Source organism: Danio rerio, chromosome 5 (genome assembly GCF_052040795.2).
Source record: "Danio rerio strain M-AB ecotype USA chromosome 5, GRCz13ab, whole genome shotgun sequence".
Taxonomy (NCBI): Eukaryota; Metazoa; Chordata; class Actinopteri; order Cypriniformes; family Danionidae; genus Danio; species Danio rerio.
Window position 1 is genome coordinate 17,880,041 of NC_141025.1, and position 21,526 is coordinate 17,901,566.

A 21,526-nucleotide genomic window follows, 5' to 3' on the forward strand; every position below is an offset into this window, starting at 1 on the left:
GTAAAACAGTGTTTGAAAAGTGGACTTTGATGGAAGTCTACAGTTGTTTAGTTAAACTCTTTGGAGCTTTTGAATAGTTTAACCCTGGGTCATTCTAAACCATGGGTTCTCAAACTTGGTCCTGGAGGTCTGGTGTCCTGCAGATTTTATCTCTAACTTGCCTCAACACACCTGCAAGGATGTTGAGAAGGGTATGAACAGAGGTCGGAGGCAGCTCCAAGTGGATGGGACTTGAGCTTCAAGTAGGCTGTACAAAACTGGAGTTTTTATTTATTTAATGTCTTGTACATGACATGGAGTCCTAAATTGTGCATTATGAATGTCTACACCTATACCCCAACCCTAAACCCAACCTCACAGTAACCTGATGCAGTTTATTAATGTCTACTCCACCTACACCACCTAAAGCCAGCCCACCTGCAGCATAAATCCCTCCCACTTGGAGGTCACCCAACCTACTTGCGGTGTCATACCTCTCACTTGGGGTTCTCCATTCTGCAGGGATGCCAACATGGTGATGTTTCTAGATCAGGGGTTCTCAAACTCAGTCCTAGAGGTTTAGTGTCATTTCAGAATCTTCAGATTCTCGTTGGAGGTAGTAGGTCATCCAAACACTGCTTGCATACTGATTTTTGAATTCTATGAATTCTGACATACTGTACTACTCGGCTTGCATACTGTTTTTAGCGCACTATATAGTATGCGATTTCAGACACAGTGGATGTTTCTAAAAAGCCTAGTTTGAGCTTGATTAGCTAGCTCAGGTGTGTCTAATTGGGGTTAAAGCTAAAATCTACAGGACACTGGACCTCCAGGACTGAGATTCAGAACCCCTTTTCTAAACCTTTTTAGGGTTAAATTTTAACCCTGGGCTAATATCTTTATTTTTGAGTGTGTCAGTGTCATTGATGGAATGCTACCTGTTTGAGTAAAGACTTAGCATTGCGCATGATCCTTATGTTATCTATTGTCATCTACTGGGGCACTGGAGAAGTTCTGATGTTCCCTGACAAATGTGCTTTGTTCAAGTACTAAGAATATTAAGTGGCTAAATTCTATAACCACTGTAGACAGCACAAATGGGGCTACAATAATACAAAAAAATTATGTAGAGGATTGTGGTTTTGAGTTAAAAACGTTTATGCGTGGTTAGTGAAACAAACTAAAATTTTGAAATCTCTGAAATGACTCCAGTTGAAAGTTTTGCCATCACTGTTTTCCATCTTTACTTTTAAATGCTAAAACAACTGTACTGTACAGTATATGCAATGTTCAATGTCTCTGTGAACAGCTGTCTAAAGCACAGGTGTCAAACTCAAAAGGCAGGTGTCCAAAAGGGCCGCAGCTCTGCACAGTTTAGTTCCAACCCTAATTAAACCCACCTGATCAAACTAATTGAGTCCTCCAGGCTTGTTTGAAACCTACAGGTAAGTGTGTTGGAGCAGGGTTGGAACTAAACTGTGCAGGGCTTCGGCCCTCCAGGAATTGAGTTTGACAACCCTGGGCTAAAGCATAACACATTCATTTGGTTTTCTGATGATAAAGAATACAAAAATCCAAAAATTTCCATCTTTAACTGCCATCATTTACTCACCGTTCACTTCTCACAAACCAGTTTGAGTTTCTTTCTTCTGTTGAATGCCAAAATAAATAAATAAAAATGACTACCATTCTACAGAACTCAGTGGTTACAGGTTTTTCAAAAGTTCTTCTTTGTGTTCTACAGAAAAAGGAAACTTATAAAGGTTTGAAACCACTTGAGGGTAAGTAAATAGTGAGTAAATTTAAATATTTGGGTAAAAAAATTAAACGCTTTAAGCTGTAACACTGTCATTTTAAACACTTCACATGTTTGGCAATGCAGGACTGGATTAGCCATGCAAAAAAAGCTACCGGAGCAGCGTTTCATATCCTTTGCTTCTAAACTAAATGTTTGAAACATTTCTTTCCCCAGTCTTATAATGATGATAGCACATAGTTAAGCACAGTATGGAAAAAAACAACAAACTTTGGAGACTTTTAGTATAGCATAGTAAGGCTATGCTATACTAATTTTAATAATTACAACTCCAAACATGTTTAAATTCACACAAAATGTTTTTGCATCCCACTGTGTTGCTTGTTAATGGATATGCAAGCATGCGCCAGTCAAAAATATTGTAAATCTACATTTAATTTTATTCAGTAATTTTTCAGCTCATGCAAAAGTTTTGTGTTTTGATGCTGTATCCATCTTTTACTCAGAATTCCAGATGTTAAAATGCTGAAAACCTGTAATCGTTGACCTCCATGTCTTTGCTATAGAAGTCAATGCTTGCGGATTTCTAACCGTCTTCATAATATATGCTTTTTTGTGTTAAATAAAAAACGAAACTTAAAGAAATTTGGCTTGGAACCACGTAAGGGTGAGTAAATGTTGAATATATCTACTGATTAACTATTTGTTATTAAAACTCCATTAGTTCAAAGTCCAAAATAAATATTAAAGATATGCTGTACAAAATCAGTTGTCATTAACTTGACATTGGTTTAGTTTACTAGTTATCATATGATTTATGAGCCTTATGCCTTCTTTTGGGTTGAGCTTTTCTTATTGCTTGCTGGTTCCTGTAAGCTTTACATACACCATAGAAAGAAGAAACACCTGAAGACTCAACATTTATTTATTTTTTGTTGTTGTTTTTTTTGCAGGGAGTAAGAAAGTCAAATAGATTTAGAACAACCTGAGCAAGAATAAATGACGCCAGTACTATTGTTGGATTAGCTAGTGCTTTAAAAAAGAAACATGCGCTTGTGTATACTTTATTTAGCTTACTTCTAGCAGATGTTTGTTACTTCTATTTCAGAACAGGAGTCACTAATTGCTCTTACCCTCCCTGTGAAGCAACCTAGAGTTAAATTTTTTGCTCAAAGCTAAAACCATATAACATACCATGCATAACAGCAATCCTCCACAAACAGGGGTCATCTGTCCCCAGGGTCAACTCTCTGAGCTTTCTGTGCTACCCACTCACTTCTGTAGGCTGTATCCAGAAATAAATAAATTTATAATACCCATAACCTCCATGCTCTTCAAGCTATGCATGTGGTCCAAAGGTCTTAACTCCTTCCTCTGGTTGGGTGGATCTTCAAACAACCATCTGGTGCTTACCCTACAAGGGGGGAAGATTATTCTCGATATGGGCAATTAGAGAGGTTGTTAGCTATGCAGTCCTAGTGCAGATCACAGATGTAACAGGAAGCACTCCTGTGGTGAACGCTCAAAGGCAGGGTGCAAACCGCAACATCACTTATTCACCTCTGTATGTTATGAATTTCATCTAAACATCTGTGCAATCTGAGATCGTGTCTTCAGGGAAAATAAAAAAAAAAGTTGGACCTTGATTTTGGAGGTTTGAACTAGGCAATTAAAGCTGAACAAACTCTTCACTGGAGTTGCTCTAGAATTTCCTGTTCAAAAAGTTTCAAGTGCAAGCATAATGAAAAGAATATCTCATCTCTGGAAGTTCAAACATTTTTATCTCTCTGTTGAGCTATATTGTGGCTCCGGGGCCCTATAGCAACTTATCCTCAGAGAAAACCAACCTCCCCTGAGGAAGGAGAAATGAAACCGTTGCGGTAATCTCTCCATTGTAGTTAAGGGAGGAAGTGGCGTAGATGTGTCTGTGGGCCGCTGTGTGAGCAGTCAAAGAGGATGTTGATAGAGAAATCCTGTTATTCATAAACTAGCACAAACATGCTCTGCAGTCACTTTTTGTTCTCAGTGCTGAGGCTTTGCTTGTTTACTTAAGTTAGAATACAGAGATTTTAGAGAGAGAGATTCTTAGTCACCAAAACAGAAGCGTGAATGGTTAAAAAACAAAAGATGTTTCAATTTGATCAATTTATCCAGTTGTTATATACAAGACAAATAGGGTTTCTAATCTTCACAAGGACAGAAAAAAAAAATTTTTGGTGCAGGCACCATTACTAAAATAAGCTATTTTCCAAGAGAAATACTATTTGATGAAAAAAAGTGAGTTTTTTTTACTCAAAGTCAGTTTAACTACTTAAAGCCTTGACAATCTAGGAGAACCATCACAGAGCACTTGTTGGCTTATTTTTGTTGGTATACAGGACAGAACTGAATAAAAAAGAAAATGCATATTGTATAATCTTTTATTTTGTTAAGTTGTTCACTTTTTTTTTTTCGAGATTCTGCAATGAATTTTACATAGTAATGTACACACACACACTCACTCACTCACTCACTCACTCACTCACTCACTCACTCACTCACTCACTCACTCACTGCATATACATTTGCATATAACACATTTCTAAAGATAGTGGTTTTCATAACTATTTATTAATAACTGATTTATTTTATCTCTGCCATAATGACAGTACATAATATTTGTCTAGATATTTCAGCTTAAAGTGCAATTTAAAGGCTTAACTACTGTAGGTTAATGAGAGAAGTTAGGTTTATTAGGCAAGTCATAGCAGTGTTCTGTAATAGAAATAAATATCTTGCTTAAGAAGTATAGTAATACTCATCTTTAAATAAAAAAAAAAAGTTTAATAAAACAAATATGACTTCCTATTGAAGGAAAAAATATTATCGGGTGAATAATTTTGACCGCAACTGTATATGATTTACACTAAATGACAAAAGTCTTGTCACTTATCCAATTTTTAGGAACAAGAAATAGAAACTTGACTTTTAGTTGATCATTTGGTATCAGAAGTGGCTTATATGAAAGGCAAAAGCCTCTAGATATAATAATATTTACCAAAATAATATATGATAATGCCTTTATTTTTAATTATTTAATTAGGACAGTAAGGTCTGACTTTGCTGAGACAAGTATTGTGACTTAACAGAAATAATGTACAGTATAGAATATAAAGTCATCGTGCAGTGGAAAATGAATGAATATTGTGTATGACTTTCATGAGCTTGGAGGACTGCATCCATACATCTCTGCAATGACTCTAATAACTTGACAAAGAAATCATTCTTGTAGGACTTCATTAAGATTCTTTCGATTCATTTTCAATGCCCCCTCCATCTTGCCCAAGACATGCTCATTAATGTTCATGTCTGGTGACTGGGCTTTCCAATCCTAGAGCACCTTGACCTTCTTTGCTTTCAGGAACTTTGATGTGGAGGCTGAAATATGAGAAGAAGCGCTATCCTGCTGAACAATTTGCCCTCTCCTCCCATACTGAATGTAACCCCCAAAACCAATTTTTACTTCACCAAACTTGACTGATTTCTGTGAGAATTTTGGGTCCATGCGGGTTCCAACAGATCTTCTGCAATATTTGTGATGAATGGGATGCAGTTTAACAAATGATTTATCTAAAAAAAAAAAAAAAAAAAAAATCGACATTCTGCCGCTTTTCCAAATGATCAACTAGAAGTCAAGTTATTATTTGTTGCTCTTACAATTGGGATCGATGACCAGACTTTTGTTAGATAATGTGTATATGTATACACATGATGACATTAACCACACTAGTGACATTTTGGCTTGATCAGTCAGAAAAAGTGGAGCCGTTTCTTTATTTCACTCTTCACATCATCTATGGTCAGACCCCAACATGTGCTATTTGGCTGATTGAGCATGTTGAATCAACATCAGAGAAGCAGTGAAGAGTGAAGAGAACTCTGACTGGCTCTTCAGTTTAATAAACAAGTCAGTGTGAGAATAAAAGCGAAAGTAATGGAAGTGAGCAAAAGTATTCAAGATGGCACAAACAGAAGGCCAATTTAAATTGTATCATCATACTTGAGCATTTCAGACATGAGCCATCTGGAGTAAAGGAAGTGATCAACATTATTCAGATTCAAAATGGTAACCAAGCATTGCTTTTTTATGGTTCGTGTTTATGCATTGTCGTATCCAGAGCAGATGGTTGTTTTGGACATCGATGAGTTTGAGAGACACAAAGACAAAGACCACAGTGACAAATGCATTGATCCTGTCGGCTAGTTTGAACAGCCACCCAGTGCCCTTTTTGGACCTGCATCTTTCCATAAAGGATCCTCAATGTTCTCAAACTCTCTGACATCCATACTGCAGCTCTGCCCTTTATATTTAACCAGCTGAGAACTGGTCCCCTGGCTGGTTTCTCCCAAAGTTTGTTCTTCACTTCAGTCAATTGGTGGAGTTTTGGTTCCTTGCCACTGTCGCCTCTGGCTTACTTTGACTTTTGGAGCTGCACTTCAGTGAATCATCCTTCAATAGTGACATTTGTATTAAATTGAACTGAATTCAGCTGAACAGAACTTCAGCAGTGACGTGTACAGTATTACACTGAATTGAGTCATTGAAACTGAAATATTGGTATGGCTTTTAATTTAGTTTTATTTTCTTCATCTTTAACATAATCTACATTGTAAGAAGTGATATAGAATTAAAGATTCATTAAACTGATTGTAATCCATTATCAGTTTTATTTAACATTATCAAGATGAAATCGTTCTCCTACAGTTCTTGTCATATTTTTATTACTATTTTCTAGACTATAGGGAATCTTACATTTTTGATAATGTGAGAAACGTAGGTGTCTGAATAAATTTTGGTTTGAGTCTATATTTTGACCTTAAAGCAGACAGTTTTGCTTCAGAAAAGCCAGCACAAAAGGTCTCATGCACAACGGAGACCCAGGCAAAGCATAGCTGATGGCCCAAGACAGATCTACTTTTTTTTTTTCTTTCCTCAATCCAAGTGAAGATTCATAGCAAATAGGATTAAAACTAATGGTTTTTGACACACCTTGCCTTGCTTGTCTAAAACCGTGCTGCTTTAACATGTTGACATTTCCAACGGTTGTTTTGTCAGGCTGCTCCATGAAGCCGAAAGCAGAAGAGAGTGACATATCGTAGGCCGCATGTATCCACGGTAACGGAGCCAGGAGCGATGTGCGTTTTATGAGGCCATCTAGAAAACATTAGCTTCACCAGAGTGGACCACAAATCAAATGACCTCAGAGCTCAGATGCTGCCTAATGTGAGGATGACTGCAGGTGAGTGCAGATGCAATGTTCCGGTGGAGCTCAGTGGACTGATGGACTGAGCAGGAAAGAAACTGCATACAATTTACTTAATCTGGTAGCTTATAGGCACAATGATTGTAATGACTCAGTTACTCATACATTCAGAATATAAGATATATGCAACAAAGGGTGGTGCTGTGTGAGCTTTTAATTATATGTTGTGTTCTGCAGAAACTGTCACTGGAATCTAGTCAATTAACTGCTGGAAAGGGGTCCTAAGAGTGCCAAGGTAAGCTTTGTTTTTCTGTAAAGATGGATGGATGGATGAGTGGGTGGGTGGGTGTATAGATAGATAGATAGATAGATAGATAGATAGATAGTTAGATAGTTAGAGACTATTTAACACTTGTTTTTTTATGCAAAGACAACTCTTGGTTTGCCTATTAGCTCTGTTTAATAATTGGCGTGTGTAATTGTGTCAAGCAGCAGAACTGTCTGTAACACTTTAGTTAAGGTCACATTTCACTATTAACTGCTGGCTTCTCACTTGCTTATAATTGAGACATTAATCATTCATTAGTAGTTATAAAGTCTGATCTTAATTTACATTCCTAATTCTATTCGAAGCCTATACCCAATTTCTCCCTTACTGATTATTAATAAATTGTTAAATCAATAGTTTATTAAGCAAGTAGTGTTAGTTAATGGGTTGTTAATACCATTAATTGTGACCTAAACTAAAGTTTTACCAAACTGTCTACACTTGTAGTTGCCGTAGTTTGTTCAGCAAACTCCATTGCCATTCATGTGCAAAATAAAACATGTGTATGAGGAATTGAGGTTCTTAAAAGGATTGGTTCACCAAAAACTGAAAAATGGCGTCATCATTTACTCATCCTTCACTTGTAGCAAACAAGTTTGAGGCTATGTTTACAAGACTATAAGGCTATTTTCCCCTTGCATTTAAAAAATGTTACATATATACGAGACAAAGCTTTCAAATGATCCGTGTTGTATTAAATGCAAGTCCAGTATTTAGAGCTGTTAACTTGTAATGGTACCTGTAAAGAAGTCACAACGTGCCATTTTCAGCTCTTCAGTGTTAATGTATATTAAGAATTTGATGCTTGTAAGATGGTTCTTTGCTGTTGTTTGATCACACTATTTTGATGGTCCGTTTGTTGAGTTTAAGTTACATTGCATCTACATGCCAACTAATTCTCATTAGATTATCAGTAAGCTGTTAGGTTGGGGTTAGGGTTAGTGTAAGTTGACATGTACTTGCAAAGTTTCTTATAGTCTGTTAAAGGTTTGCTGAAGGACTGTTAAATGCCAGTATCAACAGGTATTAAGGAGACAGTCTACTAAAACTCAAATCAAAAATAATCAAAATAAAGTGTTACCATTTGTTTTCCATGTTCAAGGCAAAGTAAATTCTGACAAAACCAGAGCAAAATAAATGTGTATGATGAAGTGAGGTTATCAAAAGTGATAGTTCACCCAAAACTGAAAAAAGTGTCATAATTTACTTACCCTTCACAAATCAGTTTTAGGCCAAGTTTACAGGACTATGAGCCTATTTTTTTCCTTGCGTTTTACACACACATGGCAACGTTTTCAAATGATCCATGTTGTATTACATATTTTATGTCAGATTTCAGTCCATTCTGACTTCAACTGTATGGTTGTATTTTAGCACCGTAAATACATAAAACTGCAAACTTACATATATGTATCATAAATAACACTTAATTTGAACACCGCTGATGTGGAACTTTTTAGTCTACAGTACATCAGTTATTAAATCACTTTTTCATTATGTTTTCTATTAGACTCCAAAATGTCGTAAATGTGTTCAGAGACATAGCAGGTAAAAAATGACACCGCATTTGACATTTATTATGTGCAAATGTGAAAACAGCAGTCTAGCATCTTTATTAATAATTCTGTGCGAAGGCAAGAATAAGCCTTCGAGATAGGAGCGTAATTAAATCTGCATATGGTTCAACTCGGCACATTTTGCTTGGCATTCAAATTAAACATTGTAAATATGGAATCATAACTGGCCTACGTACAATATTTTTTTCCCCTGAGAAAAGCAAAAAAGAGGTGGGAAGGAGAGGGAGGAAAGAGGGGTACATTAGCAACTCAAATGGGATCATAAACTCTCTTTGCGAGGTAATTGTGAAATCACAAGCTGTGGTAAAATATTGTCACCAGATGCCTTTTTTTCTCTTTTTTTTTTTTTTTTTTTTGCAGAAACTGTGGTCTGCACCACGAAGAGCTTGATATGAATGATTTGAAGTGCTATTTGAGGAAATGAATTAGTTATGCTACATTTTCTTGTAAGAGGAGAACAGGAAGGAAACTGAGCAGAGATAAGTCGGTGAGCAAGTGCAATGTGCTTTATATCAGACAAGAACATTGTAAGACACACAATAAAAGATCTGAACATCCTCTTTCGGACTTCTTTCGGAAGTTCAAATGAAACTGAAATAGCAGCAGATAATTTTTTTTTCTTCCATATTGTGAGCGATTAGTGGAAAAGTAAATTGTAACAGCCTGTGTGTATTTTGCTGTATAAGCGTATACACAAGCGTATACACAACATTAAAATATATCGTGTCATTTCATAAATAAGTTAAACATGTATTTCAAATGTTTTATAACACATGCATAATGCATTAATGCATTCATAACTGCTTAAATTGTTTATTTAAATGGATTCCTGCTGGGCACTTGATCTTTGGTTTTTCTATCTAAAATGGTTGAGCTGTTGTCAATATGATTGGAACAATGTCAATCTGTCTCTTTATAGTTATAGTCATTTAAAAGAATACACAACAAGGTATATTACATGCATTTATTTGTTTATATTTATATATATATATAATGCAAACTCACCACAAAAAATCATAAACACACACCGTACAGTTTACAGTAGACAACCCACTAGATCACGTCATATGCCAAAATTTTTTACTCTATAATACTACAATTCTGAACTAAAACTGTATTATATCTAGCTGGTTTTCAGTTGTTTAGCAAGCAAAACTTCATAATGGGCAATACTTCATGCATGCAAGTAACACTGGACTCACTTTTGTCCTAAATCGACTATGCTTAGTGCTTGGCCGGTCGGGTGCAGGAATTACACTTATTACTAAACCACACTGTAAACCCTAATGCTGTAACTAATTAATTGAGTTGAGTTCTATTAACTTAAATCATTAAAATTCGTTTATCTTAATTAACCTTGATGAGTATTTAGAACTTTTTCTTATTTTTGAGTTTGAAAAAATTTAATCTTTCAAGTAAGGTGAACAATTCTGCTGGGTTTAATCTATACAAAATGTCTCTTTAAAGTTTCATTAACTCAAATTCTGTCAGCCTAGTGATTTTGCGTCTGACGTCATCCAGGTTCACGTACGTGCTCATGCTTCATTCGTTTTTTTCAAGATGGCGGATCGGCCTCGCTTCACACTACAGTAAGTAAAATATTTACAAATCCAAGAAATATTAAATGTATGTTTTAATTAATATAATCACAGTAACAGTTCAATGTAATGTAGAGTTAATCAGGGTGCGTTTACATGTCGTACATTACAGAAAACATGTTTAGCCTCACTTGTTGCTAACTAACGTTAACATTACTGTTTAAAAAGTTAGAATCAGTGCAATGTTAGCGTTAGTTGTAATGTGTTAACTCTGAATTTTAACAGAGTGTGATAAAGACAAAAAATATTTAAAATCGGCAGATTACATTTTTCAAAAAAATTTCAATCTTGGCGCGAGTATGCCTTTTCTCAGCCTGTGCTGAAGTCATGGAGACGTGCGCTCTCACAACCGCATGTCATGGCGCTGCGCTGAACTCCATCCAGTGTGTGAATGTGGTATTATCTTCGCGATCTGTAGGCACTTCGGAAACGAAAGGCGCAAGAAACGTAACGTTAATCATAACTCAAATGATCTCCGCCTAAACACTTAACGGTATTTTCTGATGACGCGCAAAAACGTAGTCTCAAAACTTAACTCTGTCACACGCAGCTTGTTGCTTGCTGATCCATGTATGAGGATAGCCTGACGGAGAACATTTAAGCTGCGCTCCTCACCTGAGCAGGTACAGAGCAGAGCTTCATTTTACACTACCACATTGAGGTAAAGTTGGTTTTATATTCATACATTCATTTAGTAACAACTTGTGACTCGCTCCATAAATTGTTTACCATGGTTCTTTGTCTATTCGTTCTGAAATCACATGCAAGTATGACATGAAACAACATTACACTAAATGCACTATTTTTTTTGACTGAACAATGTTGTACTTTGAAAGTCATTGGCTGCTAATATGATTTCACCATTAAGAATATGCAAAAATTACCTTTCTGAAATTACATTATTAAGGAGAAAGTCTGAATGTGTAAATATAAAACTAACTTTACCTCAATCACCAGCACTGATCAACACTTAATATTTCCTCGCGCTTAAGACGACATCTCTGCATATCAATGATTACCTGATTAATGCGATCAGTTAAATGAGTTTAAATGTCATTTAGGTCAAATGTATTTTAAAGGTATGATAAAAGTTTTTTTTTTTCAATCTATTTTTTAAAATGTCTACTCTGGAGAGAATATAAACAGCCTAAAAAACAAAGTATGCATATCTATAACACATTAATACAAAATTATGTTATTAAATAAAATAATAACAAAACAAAATATTCAAGAAGTGGTAAACAAGACAGTTTTCTGATGTGCAAATTTTGTAGCTTAAAATATATTTATATCTTAAAAATATAAATATTTTAGTCTATATATTTTTACATCATTAGACAGTAAGGTAAGTTTTGTTATTTCTAGCTTTTAAAATCAGGCCTTAAATTTCTTTGTCGTCCTATTCAGTTTTAGAAATTTCAATACTGTTTAAATTAAATCTGTGTTCATCGAATTAAAGCAACTAACATGATAATCAGCTCTATTGCTAACCGTTTTGGAGGTTAACGTTAGACATCAGGCAATTGTACTACTTCCACTCTCAGCTAAATGACACTGTGACTTTGTGTACATACAGAATTGAAGGTCAGGTGTTGCTGACTACAGATAGGTTCTTAAATGGAGGCATGTGAAAGGTGGGTAAAATATTTATTTTGTACTACTATGCCTGGCATATCCAGATAAAATAAATATTACAGTGTATTTATCAATGATACTTTTGCAGCAAGGAAAGTGAAACTTCAGCTAGACCTTGAGTTCAATTTACAACATGAAGATCCTGCTTTCAACATCTGATCAACACCTGATTTTCATCTGAGGTAAAAAATAGATAAGTAAATGAAACATAATAATAATATTAATACATTTTTTCTAGAATTGTATATTTTGTGGTGTGGGTTTGTTTTATGAAATTCTCTCTTGTTTCTTTTTGCTGTTTGCAGAGTACCAACATGTTACAAATGAGAATTTTCCCCACAAATTCTTTGCACAACTGGACCACCACCTATTTCATTTGATGACAATTTTAAGGCAAACAGCATCCAAAACTGGCAAGACAGCAGATACCCTGGCTAATCTTTTAAAGGTTTATGATGAGCAGGTATGTTTGGGGTCACGTGTTAAAGTATACATTAAAATATAATTTGAATTATTATTATTTTTTTTAATTTTTAAAAAATTGATTCTTGATTTCCAGGAACTGAATGATGTCAGTTCATGACGGACTACTGTTATCAGAGGTCTTTTGGTCTTGCTGCGTGAGCGTGACTTAAGATTCTTTAGGAACACCATGGTAAGACTTCATTCATTCTTTTCACAATTAGGCATGTTTAATGAAAAGATGAAAGTTTTGAAAACTTTTACTTAAAAACATATTTGTAATCAAGAATAGTTGATGAATCATATAATATTGGCTCAGTCATTTTGATACTGTCCTTACATTAATATCCTTGAATTATGTTTTTAGATTGATAATCCTGCTGACTGAAGATGCTTTATTGGCCCTGCATTCACTGAGGGTCTCTGTTGTCCTGAAGAATGAATTGGACACCACCCACAGCACACTTCCAGACCTTTCTTGTCTTGTATGGATTAATGTATGCTCTTCACATAATATATAGTAAAGGACTTTGAACTTGTGCAAAAAGTTTTGCTTGGCATGGATGATGGAAAATAAAAAGTCTCGTAGCATGGAAACCTTAAAGAATGAGTTGATGTAGAGCTTTTTTTTTTTTTTTAACTTAATAAAGACTGTCTCTGGGGTAGTAACTTCAAAACATTTATTTACCTTTAATTGGTAAATATGCATTTTATTATATATAGGGATAGTTTGTCCAAATGTAAAATTCTGTCATTTACTAACTCTTCACTTGTCCCAAACCTGCTTGAATTTCTTGCTTCTGTTGAACACAAAAGTTAAGTAAAGCTGACAACCTGTAACCACTGACTTTCTAATAGGAAAACAAATACTGTGGAAATCGGTGGTTACAGGTCTCAGCTTTTTTTTTTTTTTTGGTCAAAAATAACCTTTTAAGTGTTCAACAGAAGAAAGAAACTCAAACAGGTTTGGAATAAGTAAATGACAGAATCATAGTTCAACCAAGACTGAATATATATATATATATATATATATATATATATATATATTGTAACGAGCGCACACATGCCACGTCGCCCTGGTCGCTAATTCAACCCAGCTGGACCATCATCAACACAGGATCGTTCACAGCTGGACGTCATCAAGTGGAGAGGCATATAAACCAAGCCCACGCAAGGAGAAGATGAGCTTCATTCACCCAATGACTCCATGCGCTAACGCTTGTCTCTCTGTCTCTCCACAGCAGACTCCAGCTCGTGACAATCCCACATCCGACTACTCACTGTCCTTCACTTACTTCCCGGAGCACCAGAGCACCTCACCTTGAAGAAGAGCACCGTTTACACCCCATTCACGTTGTAAATAAAGCACCCTCCGGGGACTTGTCTTTAAACTTATCCAACTGTGTCGCTGTTTTCCCTCTGCCTCGCTACAATATATATATATATATATATATATATAATCTGCTCTCCGTTAAACAGAAATTGGGGGGAAAAATAAATGGGGGCGAATAATTCTGACTTCAACGATATATATATACAGTTTCTGTGTAGTTTACACTAAACGAGTCACTTCACAGAATGTGCACTTATTATTTTTTTAACGAATGCCTTAAGAGTAAGTTTTACACTTATTAATGTATTATTAAATTTTATTAAACTTATAGTTGTTTTTTCTTGAGGCTCTTATGTCTGATATCATATTTACATTGTGGGTAATTTTTATCAATTTCAGAATAGTGTTCATTTTCAATCTCTTTATGTCTAATAGTTTTTATCGTTTTAAGACATTTGTAATTGCATAGGAGACAAATTTGAAAGTACTGTTGGACATTTTTTCTTTAACAATAAATGTCTAAAATGGTATTGTCTGTGTGTTTTAAATTACTGATTTATTTTGACAGATTTATGGGGTTTAAAGATTAAAATAATGGCTAATTTTATTTGTGAAACTGACGATGGAGAAGTTAATTTTAAATGCTATCAAAATGTATGAGCTGGGTGATTTAAGTATTTAAAGTTGAAAGAAATTAAAGCAATTAAGTTAATTGGTATTAAAATGTATGAGCTGGGTGACTAAGTATTTAAAGTTTGGAAAAATTAAAACAATTAAGTTAATTGCAATTAAAACGTATAAGCTGAGTAACTTGGGTATTTTAAGTTGAGTGAAGTGTCTTGCATGAGTACAACAAACTCAAAACTTAATGTTTCTGGTTACTTAAAATAGATAATTTCATAACTTAAAAAATTTGACGTAACTGATTACCTCAAATTTTTTGAGTTTTGTCAACTTATTCGGGATTACAGTGCATAGCAACAACTATATAATGAAGGGACTTTGGCCAAACTTACATGCTGTTTCAGACTGAATAGTCAAAGTAGCATGATAAATAATAAAGGGAGTGCTTCACAGGTTGTCACTGTTTAAAAATGAATCAATGTGAATATAAAACCAACTTCATTAAAGCAGGCTAGGTGGAACAGCGCTATGTACTTCTGTTTTATTATTAAACTAAATAAAAGTCTACATTATCGATGCTGTAAAAGGTCCCTTATGAAACTGAAAATAGTTTTCAAAACTAGATTTCAGTGGCTGAACAACACTTCCGTGCATATAACCCATTCATAAAAAAAACAACACAATCTACATCATCTTTGCATGACTAAAATAGTTTTAAAACATAACATTACCCATCTAAAATAAATCCTTTAGACATGGTGTCATCCTTCCTCCAGCGTGCAAAAGGAACTCCTCTATTAATTCAGAATTTAAAAAAAAGTTTTAATTCAGCATTTATTTTTACCGCTCTTTCTCATGTGGATATGCAAATGGCGAATCCCTCTACGAGAACAGGGGTGGGCAGATGTGCAGATCTACATGTGTTGACAGTTTGGGCTACTTATCAGAATTATGGAAATTGTCAGCCCGGCAAATTTTAATTGGCCGATCATTTTTTTAGTCTTATGCCTTACCCAAAATATAAAAGTACATATAAACACATTTAGATAATTTACGTTAATCATTACTATTGGAATGTGAAGATATTTTCAAGTAGCATAACAAAAAAGGAAACTTATTGAATTGGTATTACAGTTTTAAAGGGAAAATAAAAGTTTGCTTCACGAGTTTGCACACTGTAAAACACCTCAGATCCACAAAAACTTTACCAATGCAGCACTATGTGTAGACCACAACGTTCCACACAGGTTTCTAATACAAATTGCAGTCCACTCACTGATAAGAGGCTCTTGGCGTCCTGAAAAATTTCATCACAGCCTCCGCCATTAGCTTTGAATATTTGAGAGCTTCTCCCGAGACTGTCCAATTAACAACAAACACAGATTTTTATGGAAATGCAGGCAACAGATTTGTCTTTGCGGGGCTCGTTGCCCCCACGCGGATATGAATCACAGACTTCAAAAGAGCACTAATCCTTCATTAATGAGAGTGTGGGGTGTAACCTTCAGAGTTGACACTCACAGTGTCAGAAAATAAATTACAGGCTGATGCCTCTGCTTGGTAGATGCTCTCATGAGACAGCATTATCATTTTATTTACCGACATTTAACAGCATTAACATGCACATAGTCATGCTGTTCAAAAGTGGCATCTTGAATACTGTGTAACATGAAATATTGTACATTAGTAGATGTTGTAGCAGCAATAGAAAACTTAATCACATTATGTTATTAAAAACGACTGAAGTAGACATACTATAGAAGCCATACATCATGTACAAGTGTTACGCAATAGTCGGTTGTAAACCTTTCAACCACCAGGTGGCAGAAGATGTCTATATTAAGTAATTCTGGCTTTTACCCATGATATACGCCATGACATGGAAAAATCACACCTAATTACATTTTACAGTGCTTTTCCTGCAGTCAGAGTGTGAAGTTTTATACTGTCATTAAAACTACATTTGATATCCTTTACTTACAAGTGTCACTTTGGTCTGGTTTAGTGAATATTCCTCGTTTCACTTAAAGTTCCTTTAGAGATAAAATATGTGAAATGAATGAGAGAACAGCTCAGATAATATGATCTCTGAAGTATTTAATGAGAAACACTCATGTTGAAATATCCGACTTTGGTGTTACAGGTTTAAATATCTCTCTTCAAAAAATTCTAGAGGAGATGTGCGATTATGAGGGTCTTTTTTTATTGAAAGAAGAGTATAAAAGTTAATCAAATTTCTGTCAAGGAGAAGCAATTGAAATATTAAATAGATCTCATTTACGCTATTTCTTTCCTTTAGGCCTTCGTGTGCTTTATAAATATGAGTCTGACCTTTGAGCAATAAAGTCTCAGAGATTTCTTTGCCTCTGGCCTCTATCGTTAATGTGTGAATGTATTCAGAGCTGGATTTTCAGACGCAGGTAGTCAAAAGGGGTATGAAGAAGACCAAGATCTTTAGATGGACAAGTAGATGAAATAAAATGAAATTAATACAATATCTATATTCGCATTCAGGTTGACTTTTACAGTTTCCAGACATCATTTTACATGTAATTTATGAAATCGCACATCTATTTTTAGAGGAAAAGGATGGCATTGCCTTCTTTAATCACCAAAAATCTGTCTGTCTGTGTGGATAATAGGTAGTGACATGGTTTAAAATGATTTTATAAGCATTTTTCTTGGTTTTATCCTAAAGTTTGTCTCATGCAATCTTCCAAGCACATATTTCTATGCTCAATCATTACAGCCATTAGAATTCTTACAAGATTATATGATGCTGAAGGTTGGAGTAATGGCTTTCAGCTTGGATATCACATAAATAAATTACTTTAAAAAAATATTAAAATTGAAAACATTTATTTAGATTTATGTAAATTGGTACGTATAAACTATGATCTTATTCTGAATCTCTAATCCTTCTAAACCCAACACCTAAACTTAACTACTACCTAATAACTATTATGAGAAGAAAATTTGTAATTTATTGAGACTAGAAGTCTTGGTTATTAACTTGCAGTGCTTAACAAATCTCAAGAAAAATGACTTTTAAAGGTGTCATTGTATGGTTAAAAAGAGCTATATAGACATGCATACATACTGTACATACATACATACACGCATACATACACATGGCACTTTATATATACATCCCACTTTACACTGATATGGTTTCCTCTTCAGAAACTCTTTGCACTTGCAAGCTACTGGTTACTGAATTTGGTAGCACTGCTGAAACATATGCTTTATATGGTATAAAAAGCAATGTACTTTTGAGACTCCCATAGGGTCCCAGCCTTCATTTAAGAACCACCTTTCCACCACAGTGCTGTGAAAATTTGGGTTTTGATATTTTTTTTCTAACTGAATTGTAAAAGTTGCATTTTATTATGTACTGTAAATGTTTCATGTTAAACATAAGTCTATACCTAATGTGTAACATATGTGTTTGGGTTTTTAAAGATGAATATTTCTAGATCCTGCACATTTTCAGCTTGATCTCGTAAAGTAACTAAATGTATTGTCAAAAGAAGTGGAGAATTCGTACAAATTAAGCATATGATTGGTAAAAGGACGCATGCCCCAAAGTAAAACCACTAAACCTACCCCTTATTGAGGGATAAGCAAATCGTGCTAAAATTGTAAACTGAATGAAACAGTCATCAGAAATTCCGGTACAATCATGCATACAATAACAAACTCATCACACTTATCACTGTACATAAGACATGAAAAAGTGCATGAAAGTGCTGAGGAGCCATCTGGAGCTGAAATGTTGATAATGGCCATTAGCTACAACAGACTGGGCCATTTGACCAATCAGAACAGAGAAAAACCATTTGACTAATCAGAGAAGAACAGAGTATGTTTCTGTAACCAACCATTTTTTTTCATACACTGATTAAAAAAAGCATTCATCAACCTATAAAGCATGAAAATCAGAACTGAAATGTCTGTGAAATGCGTTTTGTGCTTCAGCAAAACGTGATGACATTTCCAGTATGTCTTTGTAAAACACATCAGGCTGTTTACATCTTCTAAACTCTGTTTACAGTAATAATCAACCCAAGGGCTTCACAGAGACGTGAATAAATAAAGAAGGTGTTCACTCTTGTTCGCACTTGTTTTCTAACAGCTCTCTATGGGTGTTTGTAAAATCTCTTAAATGATGCAATTAGGACACATTCTTTGTATATCAGAGTCTGGTACTGAATGTGTACTGTATGAGCATACTGCTTATCGTGGGTATTAAATTAAAAATATAGTTCATTAAAATAGTTTTCCTTCGTGCAATGAGCATGTTTTGCTGCCATGATCTTAAATCACCATTGATAGTGAGAAATATATTTAAAAAGGGTATGAGTGATGGTGTGAGCGATGTGACTAAAATAATATTAAAATATTCAAATGACAGAAACCCAGCCCTCACCACCCCCCTGATTAAATATGTTCCCACGGCAATGCTACCCAGCAAAGGTTAACGAGTTTAAACACAGCTTAAGCTGAGCACATTAGATGGCAGAATTCTGCTGAACTCAAACATCCACATTAAAGCCATTTAGGAACTTAATCTGATTAGAAACACCCTTTTCAAAAATATTTTTTAGATATCTCACTAAAAATAGTCTCATTATAATTAGAAAATACATAATATTTGTTGTGCAGCTGTGATTTTTATTATAGCACTTTATTGGTCATAAAATAATTTTAATTCACATATAACACATTTTGGTACAGTACTTTATACTACTTGTATGTTTATTTATTACAGCTTTACGAAGAAACCTATTAAAAAGTATATATAAATTATAATAATGTAAATCATATAAAACTGTAGTCATAAATAAGCATAATTTCATGTGTCTTATTTTAAGGTAAAATGTGATCCAGACATTTTTGTTCATGTCTTAATGTCTCCATCAACATCTGTGCCTTCACGTGGTGTTCTTTTAATTGCCCCCTTTTGAGTGTAGCCTTAAGATAAAAGGGATTTTTACCTGCTTTTTGATCTTTCAATCCACTCTAGCAGGTTCACTGGGACCTCAGGGAGAGGCAGGCAGGATGAGAGGAAAAGCGGGGTTGCATTTCAGCACACTAAGCGGAGATCTGAATACATGAGAAATTAGTCTTTGGGACTGGATCAAAAACTGTTCACTTCAATCGCTTTCTGCAAGTGTCTGTAAATATTCACAGTTTAATCCACTCTCAAAATATTGTCAGATGTGTCACTGTAATTCTTTTGACTCTTGCTAAATATGAAACATTTTCTCTCTTTAGAGAAGTGAGAGCTTTCAAAACCCTGAGGATGTGTATTGATGGAATACTCATTTTATGTGGGAGTTTGACAGTTAAGTGCTGCTTTTTTTTTGTTTTATACGCTAATGCTGGAAATATTTTTGACTAATTTCCTAGAAAATCTGTTTTGTACTGATAGGTACTTCTCTGTTTGAAGCCTGTAATGCAATTTACATTCATTTTCGCTTTTTGACATGCTGTTCATTCTAGTATTAATGCATTTCACTTCATTTAGGATTTTTAGTCGCACTGGACTCTGCAAGAGATCATTTATTCCAAATGTAATGTTCCTACGAGTGAAAATTTTATCAGGAAATAGAAAAAAAAGTGCAAGGTGCATGTTTTTATATACAAAAAATAAAAATAAAAACTTTTGCCTGTGTCACGGTCACACAATGAGGACAAGGAAGGTTATCTCTTCTATCAATTTATTTAACCAATCAGTGGGGTAATGGACAGGAGAAGCAGGAAAGTGATAATCTTTGCCATTGAGCAGATGGATTGTTATTTATTACATTGTAAACAAGGAACTTTTAGCAAATATAGAGTATAAAGTCACTTCCCTTAATGATAGCTTTGTTCATCCACAGGTTTGAGAGAAACGTCCACAGTAGAAACATTCGTTGAAGAGGGGAAACATCCACGGAAGAAGGCGAGTCAGGGAGAAGGTAAGGTGAACCATCTGACATCGATTCCAGCCACAGATTGATTGGAATTGAGGAGGCTTTATAGGGGAACTTGATTAAAGGAACAGGTGCAGGCGATTGGCAAGGGAAAGTGCTGATTGGGTGAGTGGAAACGATAAATCATATGAACATATTCATATTAGTCTATAATATAATTGAAATAAATTTAAAAACTAAGTACATATACATTTACAAACATTTAAACACGACTAAAAAAATGGACTTAATGATGGGCTTCAAATCGGTTAAAATTCCGTGGATTTCTGCAGATTCCATGTGGGCCTAGTCATAACCTAACATAGGGTGAAATATGTCATTTTTCAATTAAATTTAAGTTGCAATTTTAAGTTTTTACCCAATGCTGAATATTGTTCATATCTGACCCAGTGTTCAGTGACAAGAACACAACATGTTTTATATATATATATATATATATATATATATATATATATATATATATATATATATATATATATATATATATATATATAAATAAAAAGAAAGATGCATGTGTGGTTATGGTAATTACTACTCCAACTTCCAAAGCTGTAAATGTGTCAATTTTGACAGCAATCTTCTAAAATAAACACCCTTCAATCCGATACTGTACCTGTCTGAAAGGCGACTGTTCAGATCAGAGCAGGATAAATAGCCCACCCTCCCATACCTGCCGCCGCTGCTGTTGTATGACATCAGCCACCTGCGTGTGGGTTAACAGAGCCTCAGACATGCCCTGTTTCCAACAGTTACGTCCGTCAGTAAATAATTCCTGACAGACATGGCGTCAGTGATTTGCTGAGGTAATTTGGTTCCCTTTCATCCAGGCATCTCAGCAGGCCGCGCCTCCCTCTCCCCCACATTCATCAAACTGCCAGAGCAGCTGATGTTCTTATTCTTCACAGATACATGTAGCTCTCACTGCCCCTCCTCGCTCTCTTTCAAGCGTGCCTCTTATATACCCTTGGCTGGGCTTTACTAAATATCTGTAGGAGGATGTATAGTTAAAA

At 35.0% G+C, this 21,526-nt stretch overlaps 2 long non-coding RNA genes across 7 annotated transcripts in view; both read left to right on the top strand.

Moving 5' to 3' along the window:
* The window catches only part of LOC141385785 (uncharacterized), a 12,547-nt gene extending 2,314 nt beyond the window's left edge, over positions 1-10,233 (top strand). Inside the window, exons 3-5 of the long non-coding RNA XR_015491097.1 lie at positions 6,834-7,017; positions 7,219-7,276; positions 9,247-10,233. This is a non-coding gene — a long non-coding RNA (uncharacterized LOC141385785). The remainder of the gene's footprint in view (positions 1-6,833; positions 7,018-7,218; positions 7,277-9,246) is intronic.
* A 197-nt stretch (positions 10,234-10,430) lies between these two features.
* Positions 10,431-14,444, top strand: LOC137495570 (uncharacterized). 6 transcript variants are annotated; one of them, XR_015491069.1, is made up of 8 exons: positions 10,431-10,475; positions 11,035-11,107; positions 12,061-12,118; positions 12,208-12,301; positions 12,425-12,582; positions 12,679-12,774; positions 12,949-13,066; positions 13,823-13,976. It is a non-coding gene; the product is annotated as an uncharacterized LOC137495570 (long non-coding RNA). The 6 variants fall into 6 exon arrangements; XR_015491070.1 differs by lacking the exon at positions 11,035-11,107 and having other exon boundaries at positions 12,208-12,316; positions 12,949-13,078; positions 13,823-14,444; XR_015491067.1 differs by lacking the exon at positions 11,035-11,107 and having other exon boundaries at positions 12,949-13,078.
* The last annotated feature ends 7,082 nt before the right edge of the window (positions 14,445-21,526 follow it).